Source organism: Schistocerca americana, chromosome 4 (genome assembly GCF_021461395.2).
Source record: "Schistocerca americana isolate TAMUIC-IGC-003095 chromosome 4, iqSchAmer2.1, whole genome shotgun sequence".
Lineage (NCBI taxonomy): Eukaryota > Metazoa > Arthropoda > Insecta > Orthoptera > Acrididae > Schistocerca > Schistocerca americana.
Window position 1 is genome coordinate 701,330,575 of NC_060122.1, and position 12,989 is coordinate 701,343,563.

Below are 12,989 nucleotides of genomic sequence, written 5' to 3' on the forward strand. Positions count from 1 at the left end.
ATTTCATGGAGGGGGGTTTGCTCTTCTGTCGTTTTGCGTGGCACTATCACAGCACAGGCCTGAGCCTAAGCACCCTCTTGCTTCCCACTGTTGAGGAACATTTCGCGGATAGCGATTGCATCTTTCAATGCGATCGAGCACCTGTTCATAATGCACGGCCGTGGCTGAGTGGTTACACTACATCCCTGTAGTGGACTGGGCTGCACAGAGCCTTGACCTGAATCCTATAGAACACTTTTGCGACGATTTGGAACGCCGACTTCGTGCCAGGCCTCATCGACCGACATCGATACCTCTCCGCAGTGCAGTACTCCGTGAAGAATGGGCTGCCATTCTCCAAGAAACATTCCAGCACTTGACTGAACGTATGCCTGCGAGAGTGGAAGCTGTCATCGAGGCTAAGGGTGGGCCAACATTATATTGAATTCCAGTATTACCGATGTAGGCCACCACGAACTTGTAAGTCAATTTCAGTTAGGTGTCGGGATACTTTTGATGACCTAGTGTACGCTGCAGGAACGCACTGAAACAGAAACTTTTTGATCCCCCTTTATGGAGTTGGCAATCACTCTGCATCAAGTTTCAGCCGTGCGCCTTGCGGAGAATAAATGTAATCGCACTTAGCAAGTGGCTCAGCTTTCGTCGTTGCGGCTTAGTTTTACAGTTAGGTAGTGGGACTTATAATATTTGTAGTAAAATGTCATGGCGCACTTGGCGGAAGGCTCAGTTCAATTGGTTGTCACGTTTTCTGACAGACGTGTGTGACAATTAAATATAAGTCCAGTTTCTAAGAACCTCTGGGAGTGGTTCCTATTGCCATTAAAGGCGAGAGATTTAGTACTGTTCAGTCCATGTGCGGCAGAACACAATATCTCCCGTCTAAATATGGTTTTATAGTTTTCATGGGTTTCGTCTATGCAAACATATGAAACGTATTGAAGTATTTTTTTATACTGTTAATCATCTCTCCTAGAAATAAAGTGAGCTGCTTTTTAGATCTAGTCCATCAAAGGGTAACGGGTCTTTTCAACCAGTGGGGTACTGAAAGTCCAAAAGGGTTCTTGCTATGAAAAGAAAAGCCTGCCCAGACAATCATTCATGGTATAACGACCGATAGTCAGGCTGCTAACCCAACACTGTCCGGGGCGTCTCGACACACGTTTCCGCTGGTATCTGGGATTCTGTTCGAAGCGGGACTCACCACTGAAGACAATTCTACTCCAGTCGATGAGATTCCAGCTCGAAGACGTGTCTGGAGACACCCCAGACAGCGGTTTCACCAGCCACATGGCCCGATAACCAGGAGTGATGGTCTGGGGTGCTATTTCATTTAGTTGCAGGACACGTCGACGATATTAAGCGCCCCGTGTTGTTGCCATTCATGGCAAGCCATCCTGGGCTTACATTTCAGCAACATATTGCCCACCTGCACAAGGCGAGAATTTCTGTCACTTGCTTCGTGCTTGGCAAAACCTACCTTACCAGCAAGATCGCCAGATCACTGCATAGTTGAGAGCGTTGGAGCATTGTGAGCGGGGCTCTCCAACCAGCTTGAAATTTTGACGGTCTAACGCGTCACTTGGACAGAATTTGGCACGATAGCCCTCAGGAGTACAGACTGCAACTCTGTCGATCAACGGCAAGCATAATAACTGCTTTCATAAGCGCCAGAGGCGCACCAACACATCACTGACTTGCTTAATTTGCAAAGTTCTGTCTCTTCAACAAAACATCCATTTTTTTCTGAAACTATGATCATTTGTTTGTCTATACATGTAAATCACGTCTACGAGGGTCACACCAAAAGAAATGCACACTATTTTTGTAAAAATACGGTTTTCATTCTGCATGTGTGAAAGTTTTACCATGTGTAGATACATCGTTTCCGCTTGTTTTCAAACTTAGTTCAATCTGTTCCCGTGAGTGGCGCCGTCACAGCGTGTCTTCAAGATGGCTGTTACATTTGACGTTCGTCAGAAGCAACGTGCTGTCATAGAATTACTGTGCTGTGAAAACGAGATAGTGGGAAACATCCACAAGAGGTTTAAAAAAGTGTATGGAGATGCTGCTGTCGGTCGCAGTACATTTAGTCCGTGGGCAAGCAATTTACGTCATGAAAGCGGGCACGGCAATATTGAGGGTTGTCCTCGCAGTGACAGGCCTCGTACTGTACACACTCCAGACAATGTGCAGAGAGTTAACGAATTGGTGACGGTTGACAGACGCATCACATTGAACGAATTGTCACGCTACGTTGGGATAGGGGAAGGAAGTGTTTGCAGAATACTGAAAGTGTTGGCGTTAAAAAAGGTTTGTGCCAGGTGGGTTCCCAGGATGTTGACAGCTATCACAAAGCTCAGATGGACAACACTGAAATACCCGCCTTACAGTCCTGACCTGGCTCCATGTGACTATCATCTCTTTGGGAAACTGAAAGACTCTCTTCGTGGAACAAGGTTTGAAGATGATGACTCCCTTGTGCACGCTGCCAAACAGTGCCTCCAACACGTTGGTCCAGAATTTTACTGTGTGGGTATACAGGCGCTGGTTCCGAGAGGGCGTAAGGCAGTTGAGAGGGATGGAAATTATGTGAAGAAATGAAAATATTGTTCCAAGGGGATATATCTACACAGTGTAAAACTTTGAAACATGTAGAATAAAAGATAGATTTAAAAAAAATAGTGTGCATTTCTTTTGGAGTGTCTCTCGTACAGTTTCCATGCCATTCGGATAATTCGTTCGTGTTTTTTTGGGGGTAAGGTGCCCCGACCTGTTTGATAACAGCCTTAATAGGCCTTGTAAGTAGTCTGTTTGTATGTTTGTATGTTGGCAGTGCTATAGACTATCAATTTCGCTCACAGCGCTCTGCGCCCTCTGCAAGAGATCCTGTGGTTGGACGGACTAACAGTTAGCGAGCAGATAGAGAAGGGCTTGGACACGATTTTCTTAGTGTAGACTCAGGGTTGGTAGGACATGCATTGTAAAATGACGATGGATGTAGTTGGTAATGTTTTGGTAGTGGTATTATTGACAACTATATAATTTTTGAACTGGATGTCACATGAATAAGGTAAAATATTCTAAATACATTGTTTGCTCTTCAACAAAATCTTTCTTTTGCTAAGGATATGCCTCCTAGTACTTAGAGTCCATAGTAGCTAGAATTTTTTTTTATTTAGCTGTCTGTAGTAGCTGCTTGCTGTAATTGCTGTAGTTCTTGTTATGAAGATTTTCTGTGAAGTAAGTGACTTATGAGAAAGTATGGGTTATTGCTAGGATTTCTTGTAATTCAGGGCCATTCTTCTGTGTTAATTATTTGAAGCTATGTTGTCACTATATAGCAGTCAGATTGAGTGGGACTTGTATATTGTGGGTAATAAATAAATAGATCAAATCTGAGTTGTCTTTGTCAGGAAAAATTCCGTAGGTAAGTGTTGACACGATAAAAATAAGTAAAGGCGGATCCAAACTTCCCGGAAGGCGAAAATTTGCAACTCAGGGAAGTACCACATAGGGCAGGGCAGTAACAACAGAGCCCGCTATGGCCACTAAACTAGACCACACAACACGCCCCGACAATATGCAAGAGGTACCCTCTCAGAGCGCCGGAATCAGCTAACCTACTCAGTAGTTTCACCAAACAAAGACTCAGAAGTTTGAACCTGGGACCGTTCTGGTGAGACTGTAATAAGGAAACATCCCGTCCCCCGTTTGACCTCCGAGGTCACAAATATTTTACACAATTAATATTTTGTGTAATCTCGCAATATTATGTATTCAGTTTATTCGTCGCTCTGATAGTTAGGTCAATATTCTTCGGGTTTTTCATTAGGCTTTCCCCCGTTTGTTCTGACTCCTTAAGTCTAATGATGGTGCATAAGGCTTTGAAATCAGTAACATGTTAAGAAAAATATTTTGTGATCGTGACAGAAAATGTTTATATTATTAGCAGTAGTGCGATCGCTACATCCCAGTGACGATGTCACCATTTAAATGAAGAAACTGGCAGAGTACTCCTAATTTAGTCGGCTCGCAGCACTATGTTACAAGTAAATCCCCGACATTCTTTTGGCTTAAATTCTAGCTGTTGCGCCATTTGGCTGCAGACAAACTACCAGTTGTCGAGATTCACTGTATGCTTTATTCGTACCAGTCAGCTACAGGCAGTACCCCGTCCGGGAGTAGACCACACGCCACTGAGAGTATTTAAAAGCTGGAGGACGTAATTTATGGAAACGCTGAACCGGGCCTCGCGATGGCTGGGATAAGCCGTTGCTGACCTCCGCGGACGAGCGGTGGGCAGCAAGACACCGCTGGTGTAATTTACCGGAGGCTCCATTAGGGCGACGGCGATGGTCCGTCTGCGTCTCCGCCTGCGTCAGCGGCGGCGGTGCTGCGTGGCCGAAACGAGGGCGATGCGGCCGCGATACGCCGCGGTCCCCGTCCGCCGCGAGCATTCCAGGGGCCGGCGGGCGTTACGTCCGTTCCCAATTGCTTGTTAAAGCTGGCCTCGTCTCGTCGTCTTAATAAAGCACCTCATTAGGACAATTTTATAAGAGCCACTGTCGGTCCTGTGCCGTTCCCGATCAAAAAGGGGGCCTCTCGCATGACAGGACGTCGTTTACTGAGTGTCCTTGAAGGGTGAGGAAGCATTACGGTCTCGGAGTCCTTGGGCTCAGTTCCTCAGGAACAGAGTACCATACTTATGACCGAAACTCGCGCTCCAGAAATGTCATTTATTAAAAATTAAAAGTCGAGGAAGACAATGGCTTTCAAAGGGAAGAGTCGAGTCAAATCGAAAGTGATAGTAATGAGAAAATTTTACAAGTATCCCACTTGTGACTGAGCCCTGTCGGCTCGTATCGATTTCGGTCTGTAGATCATATCTCATCTGCATCTACACATCTATCTACATCTACGCGATTACTCTGCTACTCACAATAAAGTGCATGGCAGAGGGTTCAATGAACCACCTTCAAGCTGTCTCTCTACCGTTCCACTCTCGAACGGCACGAGGGAAAAACGAGCACTTAAATTTTTCTGTGCGAGCCCTGATTTCTCTTATTTTATCGTGATGATCATTTCTCCCTATGTATGTGGGTGCCAACAGAATGTTTCCGCAACTGGAGGAGAAAACTGGTGATTGAAATTTTATGAGAAGGTCCCGTCGAACCGAAAAACACTTTTGTTTTAATGATTGCCACTCCAATTCACGTATCATGTCTGTGACACTATCTCCCCTATTTCACGATAATACAAAGCTAGTTGCCCTTGTTTGTACTTTTCCGATGTCATCTGTCAGTCCCACCTGATGCGGATCCCACACCGCACAGCAATACTCCAGAATTGGACGGACAAGCGTGGTGTCAGCAGTCTCTTTAGTACACCTGTTGCACCTTCTAAGTGTTCTGCCAATGAATCAGTCTTTGGTCTGCTCTGTCCACAATATTATCTATGTGATCGTTCCAATTTAGGTTTTTTGTAATTGTAATCACTAAGTATTGAGCTGAATTTACAGCCTTCAGATTTGTTTGACTTATCGCGTAATCGAAATTTAGCTGATTTCTTTTAGTACTCATGTGAATAACTTCACACTTTTCTTTATTCAGGGCCAATTGCCACTTTTCGCACCATACAGATATCTTACCTAAATCATTTTGCAAGTCGTTTTGATCATCTGATGACTCTACAAGACGGTAAATGACAGCATCATCTGCAAACAATCTAAGACGGCTACTGAGATTGTCTCTTAAGTCGTTAATATAGATCAGAAACAATAGAGGGCCTATAACATTTCCTTGCGGAACGCTGGATATTAATTCTGTTTTACTCGATTACCTTCCGTCTATCAATACGAACTATGACCTTTCTGACAGGAAATCACGAATCCAGTTGCACAACTGAGGCATACTCCGTGGGCACGCAGCTTGTGAGGAACGGTGTCGAAAGCCTTCTGGAAATCTAAAAATACGCAATCAATTTGACATCCCTTGTCGATAGCACTTATTACTTCATGAGTATAAAGAGCTAGTTGTTTTTCACAAGAACGATATTTTCTGAATCCGTGCTGACTATGTGTCAATAAATCGTTTTCTTCGAGGTACTTCATAATGTTCGAATACAAAATATGTTCCAAAACCCTACTGCAAATCGACGTTAGTGATATAGGCCTGTAATTCAGCGGATTACTGCTACTTCCATTTGGAAGTGACTTGAGCAAATTTCTAGTCCTTAGGTACGGATTGCTACGGATCTTAATTGCTAAATATGGAGCTATTTTATCAGCATACTCTGAGAGGTACCTGACTGGTATACAATCTGGACAGAAGACCTTGCCTTTATTAAGTGATTCAAGCTGCTTTGTTACGCCGCGTCCGCAGCTCGCGGTCGTGCGGTAGCGTTCTCGCTTCCCGCGCCCGGGTTCCTGGGTTCGATTCCTGGCGGGGTCAGAGATTTTCTCTGCCTCGTGATGAGTGGGTGTTGTGTGATGTCCTTAGGTTAGTTAGGTTTAAGTAGTTCTAAGTTCTAGGGGACTGATGACCATAGATGTTAAGTCCCTTAGTGCTCAGAGCCATTTTTGTTACGCCGAGGGTATCTACTTCTGTGTTCCTCATCTTGGCAGTTGTTCTTGATTGGAATTCAGGAATATTTACTTCGTCTTCGTTCGTAAAGGACTTTTGAAAAACCATGTTTAATAACTCTGCCTTAGTGGCACTGTCATCAGTGACTTCACCGTTGTTATCGCGCAGTGAAGGTATTGCTTGCGTCTTGCCACTGCTGTGCTTTATGTGTGACCAGAATTCCTCTGGTTGCCGTGCGGCGCTCTTGCGCAGCCTCTTCTGGTTCCAAATGTTTGCGAGAAGGGTGAGTTGTTGTACGGATAGTCACAGGCGGGCAAGGAGCAAGAAAGTCGGTTGGAGCAAACTTGTGTTGGCACTAGCCTTTGGGTGGTGTCCTGGTCGATTCACTCTGAGTGAACCGTTGCAATGGGAATGACTTTATGATTAGCTGATTCCGGCGATCTGAGAGGCTACCTCTTGCATATTGTCGGGCCTTGTTGTGTGATCTAGTTTGGTGGCCTTAGCAGGCTCTTTTGTTACTGCCCTGCTCTGCCTGAGTTGCAAATTTTTGCCTTTCGGGCAGTTTGGATCCGCATTAGTGTAGTCTATATTGCATACAGAAACTGTTTGAGCGTGCCCCCTATGTCATTGCTAAGCGCCCTGTGTTGCTTCCTTGATAAATAACTTAGTTTTGTTCCCCGAGTGTGATGCTTGTGGTGAGAGTATTTTAATGTTTTGTTTTAATAATGTTTATCTTTGCCAAATGCTGCCTAGCATTACTATTGTCACCGTCTGTGCAAGCAGTGGGAGTGGACGGCGGTCGCAGGTGCTACCTAATGCTGCTATGAACGTTTATGATTAACGTGCTCTTCTGGCCAGATCTATTAGGATACCGGCTGCACTGCCGGAAAGGTGTGAAATTTTCTGTGTTGGCACCCTTCGGTGTTCTAAGACGAGATTCCTTACTTGATTCTTGGAGCCTGAATAGGTCTGTCAGCCGTCTTGTGCTGGTATCTGATCATTCTGTCATTAGGGGAACCCGGATACAAGATCGTTGTTTAAAAACCACTTAAACTATGTTTGTAACTTGGTTACGTTAGTACACTTATTCTTCTTTCTCGCCAATGCTTAAATTGTACTTTTCTTGAAATTCTTAGTTTAATCTGTTAATCGGTGCTTGCCGCGTGTTATTATAACTTATCCTGACTTGCTTGTTCGGGCAGTTGTTTGCTGAAAGTGTGCTACCGTACTAATTGACCTGTTGGTGTTTCTAATCTTCTTGCGGCATGGTGCTTATTTTACCAGCGCCCTGCTGTTGCCTGAAGGATCAGCAACTGTTTCTGCTGTCTATGTGTTCAACTCGCCCGGCCTGACTAGGGTGAGCGCACCAGCGGCACGATATTACTCGGCAGCTGCCGTCACCTTGTTTGAAGCAGCTCTGCGGCACGGTGACTACAGTTTAAGTCGTTTTTCTTCTCTGGTTCGCGTGGCGCTAAATCTTTTCAGAATTCCCGTATTTTTGGCTTTTAACTTGGATTCCTTTTGGTGCCGTACCATTTCTGTATCAAGTTTTCGGTACTCAGCCGGTCGATTTGCTGGCCCTTGTATCGCCCAAATTTGTTAGCTTTCTCATAGGACCTTGTTAATTTTGATTTATAATTTAAAACCAATCTGTTAGTTTGGACATTTGAAATTATTTAAACGTTTTACCTGATACTAAATTTGTACTAGTCGTTATTACATTTGACCTTTAAAGATTTTGGCGTGTGATTTAAAACCATTCTGTTAGTTTGGACATTCAAAAATTGATTAAACGTTTTACCTGTTATTCATTTGTGCTAGTCGTCCTTACATTCTATCGTTCAAAGATTTTGATCTGTTATTTAAAACCATTCTGTTAGCCTGGGACATTTAAATTATTTAAGCACTTTGATTGTTATTAAAATCGCGCTAGTCGTTATTACAATACGTCTTAAAACATTTTTATCCGTAATTAAAGGCATTCTGTTAGCCTGGGACATTTAAATTGCTTTAAACATTTTACTTCTACTAAATTTGTGCTAGTCATTGTTAGAGCTGATCTTCAAAAATTTTTGGCTTTAAATTTGTTAGGTCTCTCAAAGTGTGGTATTAAAGATTGGGTCTGTAACTCGTTGGGCTGGTACCATTTTGCTACCATTGTGTTTTATTACTGTTGTTTTTTTAAACTGTTAAATAAATGTGGATCACTTGGCAAATAATGGGGTTTACCTCTTCCATGAATTCCTGCTTTCCTGGCTGGATGGAGCTAAGTGGTCTAGGATATAACATAAGTTTTAACTACAACAAATCCATTCTTTTCTTCTTTTTTTTCCTTTATTGTATTTCGATTCCCCTGGAAGAGGGCGGGCTGGCAGCAGCTTATTACGCTGCTCTGCAGCCTACAGACTTTTTAAAACGTAAGAAGAAGTTACGAAACAATAAAAGCAGGCGATAAAACGGGGACTTAAATTGTAAAACGGTGGAAAATTTTGGAAAGTTAAAACATAAAACAAAGGGTTGGCAAAGCGAATAAAATACACGGGATGCAGACAGGTGACATAGTAGACACACATTTAAAAAACATGGCGACAGTCTGGTTTCTGTTCGCAAGAGATATAAAAGCACACCCAGCGACAGTATGATGGCCGTTCGCAACATTTCAGAAAAGACACACAACACTGGACACTCACTGTAAACACTGTACTGGAATGTCGGCACAAAGAGGACACACCATAGCCTAGGGCAGACGGGAGGGGTGGGGGGAGGGAGAAGAGGAAAAACAAAAGGGGGGAACCAAAGGAGCCGGCCGCGGTGGCTGTGCGGTTCTGGCGCTGCAGTCCGGAACCGCGAGGCTGCTACGGTCCCAGGTTCTAATCCTGCCTCGGGCATGGGTGTGTGTGACGTCCTTAGGTTAGTTAGGTTTAAGTAGTTCTAAGTTCTAGGGGACTTATGACCTAAGATGTTGAGTCCCATAGTGCTCAGAGCCATTTGAACCATTTTTTGATTCAAAGGAGCGAGGGGACTCATAAAGGGGGGGGGGGGGCAGGGCAGATGCGAGAGGGAATGGGAAAGACAGAGGAGGGAAATGCAAAAGAGCAGGAGAGAGAAGGGGGGCAGAGAGAGGGTAGGTGGGGAAAAAAGAGGATGGAAGGGGGGAGAGGGAGCCCAAGAAAAGGATTGAGGAAAGGAGGGGGATGAGAATCAGAGTTGATAGGATGGATAAATGGAGGGAGAGAGGGCATCATCCGGGAGGGAGAGTTGATGGAAGCCACCTTGGGAAAGGAGATAAAGGGTGTAGAGATGGATGGTTGGGGGGACACAACAGTAAAGATGAAGCAGGGGATGCAAATGGGAGAGGAGAGGAGCAACCAGGGGGTGAGGGGATCAAGGCGGCGGGAGGTGTAGAGTATGCGGATATGTTTGAGGAATAGGAGCAGATGGGGGAAAGGAATGAGTTCATAGGGGATCTGTGTGGGGGACGGGAGGCGTATATGGAAGGCGAGGCGGAGTGCATGACGCTCAAGGATCTGGAGGGACTTATAGAATTTGGGGGGGGGGGGGGGGGGCAGATATGCAGCGGGACTGGCATAACAGAGGATTGGACAGATTAAGGATTAATAGGTGTGGAGGATGTTAGAGGGGTGAAACCCCGATGTCTGGCCAGAGAGGAGTTTGAGGAGTCGGAGGCGGTTGTGGGCTTTGGATTGGATGGAGTGGAGATGAGGGATCCAGGTGAGTGACTGTCAATGGTGAGGCCAACGTTGGTGAGGGTGGGGGTGAGGCAGACAGGGTGGGCACAGACGGTAAGGGAGAAATCCAGGAGCCAAATGGAGCGAGTGGTATGACTTACAATTAGTGCCTGGTTCTTGGAAGGATTGATTTTCAGGAGCCACTGGTTGCACCATGCGGCAAAATGGTCAAATGTGAATCTGGAGAAGGCATTGGGACCGTTTGAGGGTAGTAGCGAGAGCGAGGAATGTGGTATAATCGGCATATTGCAAGAGGTGTACTGGAGGGGGGGGGGGTTGGGGCATATCTGCTGTGTACAGGGGGTAGAGGGGATGGGAGAGGACAGAGCCCTGGGGCACACCTGCAGAGGGGTAGAAGGTGTGGGAATTGGCATTATGGATGGTAACATAGGAAGGGGGGCGGGAGAGGAAGGAGGTCATCAGATGGATGTAGTTGACAGGAAAGGTGTAGGTTTGGAGTTTAAACAGGAGACCAGGATGCCAGACACGGTCGTAGGCCTTTTCGAGGTCGAGGGAGACAAAAATGGCGGAGCGACAGGAGTTAAGCTGGAGGGAGAGGAGATGAGTGAGGCGGAGGAGTTGGTCATCGGCAGAGAAGGAAGGTCGGCCACATTGGGTGTCAGGGAGGAGGTGGTTTTGGTGGAGGTGGTGATGGATGCGACAAAGCCAGGCTGAAAGAACTTTGGAAAGAAAAATGAGAAAGGAAGCAGAAATGAAATTCTCTATAGCTATGGCCGTAACTGCTCCTGTACAAAGGGTGTTCACTAAGCAATGCAACATTTTTTTTTTCTGGGCCAATTTCATTTGAAAAAAGACAGATTCGTTGTGAGACATCGTGGAATATTCCCACTTCAGCCCCTATAATTTCATTGAAGTTCCGATAGATGGCGTTGCTATGCGTAGCTTTCAAAATGCCGTCTGAACAGGTGCTGGCATTGAGATTCTTTTCGTGGAAAACTACAGCGTCACAAATATTCACAAACACTTGCAGAATATCTACAAAAACCTTGTAGTGGGAAAAAGCACGGTGAGTCCTTCGGCGAGGCGTCTGTCATCATTGCAGCAAGTCACGAAACAGTCTGATCTCCTGTATATCGGCCGGCCACACACAGCTGTGACTCCTGTATTCTGAACAGTCTGAAAATACAAACGAACTTCACCGTCTCCATGATAACACAAGTAGTGGGACAAATAAATTATGCAAATTAATTAAACTGATCAATTTATTACACCCACCCCAGATGAAGTAATGAGTTTTCCCTAGTCAGCACGTGGGTCCCCCTTGGGGAACACACAGCTCCATCACCTCCCACCTCGAAATGGCAGGAAATTGAAATTTTGGCGGGAAATTAAAATTTTTTGGCGTGAATATCAAATTTAGTGTGTTAAGCTTTCAGTCCAGAGATCAACTAACCTTGTTGACACGACCACCGCCAGTGGGTGCTGTTGGAACTCCCCTCCCCTCCTCACCCTACCTGGAAATTGATGGCAAAAGGACTCAGTCTGCGCTGGGCTGTCGGACAGGACTGACATAAGTCTTTATTTTATATACACTGCAAAAAATTGAAGGTATCATTGAAGGACATGGGAGGGGAGCCTACTGCTGATCTACAAGAGAAGAGTTGCCGATGGTATGAACGTCATAATCGCTAATAATAATATGAGAATAGTGATCCAATGTCCCATTGCGACTGTTTTTTTTCCCTTTATTGAATTTAGATTCCCCCCCCCCCCCAGAGGGGGAGGGGGCGCTGGCAGCAGCTTAATATGCCGCTCTTCAGCCTACAGAAGAGTTAAAGACATAATAATAAGATAACAAACTATAAAAAAACAGGCGGTAAAATGGTGATTTTTGAAAGCTGTAAAATGGCGGAAAGTTATCGAAGTTACAATACAAAAACAAAGGGTTGGTGATGCTAATTAATTAAAAAAACATGGCGACAGTCTGGTTTCTGTTAGCAAGAGATAAAAAGAAAAAAAATTCACACTGAGCGACACTATAGTTTCTGTTCATAACAATTAAAAAAAGGGGACACAAAACATTGAATACTCAAACACTGCACCATAGAGTAGACACAAAGATGACACACCACAGCCTAAGGCAGATGGGTGGGGGAGGACCCAGACAGGTAAGGGGAAAAATAGAGGGAGGAGGGGAAAAAGTAAAAGGGGGGAGCTGATGGAGGGAGAGGGCACATAAAACGGGGGAGGGGCAGGACAGATGCAAAAAGAAGTGAGGAAAGGCAGAGGAGGGGAAAGCAAAAGGCCTTGGGGGAGAGAATCGAGTCAAAGAGAATGCTAGGTAGGGAAAAACAGGATGGATGGTGGTGGGAGGAAGAGGGAGCTAGGAAAAGGACAGAGGTGGGGAGGGGGAGATCTGGATAAGAGTTGATAAATGGAGGGATAAATGGAGGGAGAGAGGCCCATCTGGGAGGGAGAATTGACAGAAGCCACTTTGGTAAAGGAGATGTAGGGTGTAGTGGTGAGGAGGGTAGGGGGGACGCGATGGTGAAGGCACAGCATTGGGTTAGGGTTGGAGAGGAGAGGAGCAGCCAGGCAATTGGGAGGGGGGGGATGAAGGCCGATATATTCGAGGAAAAGGAGCAGATGGGGGAAAGGAATCAGATCATGGAGGATCAGCATGGGGGATGGGAGCCAT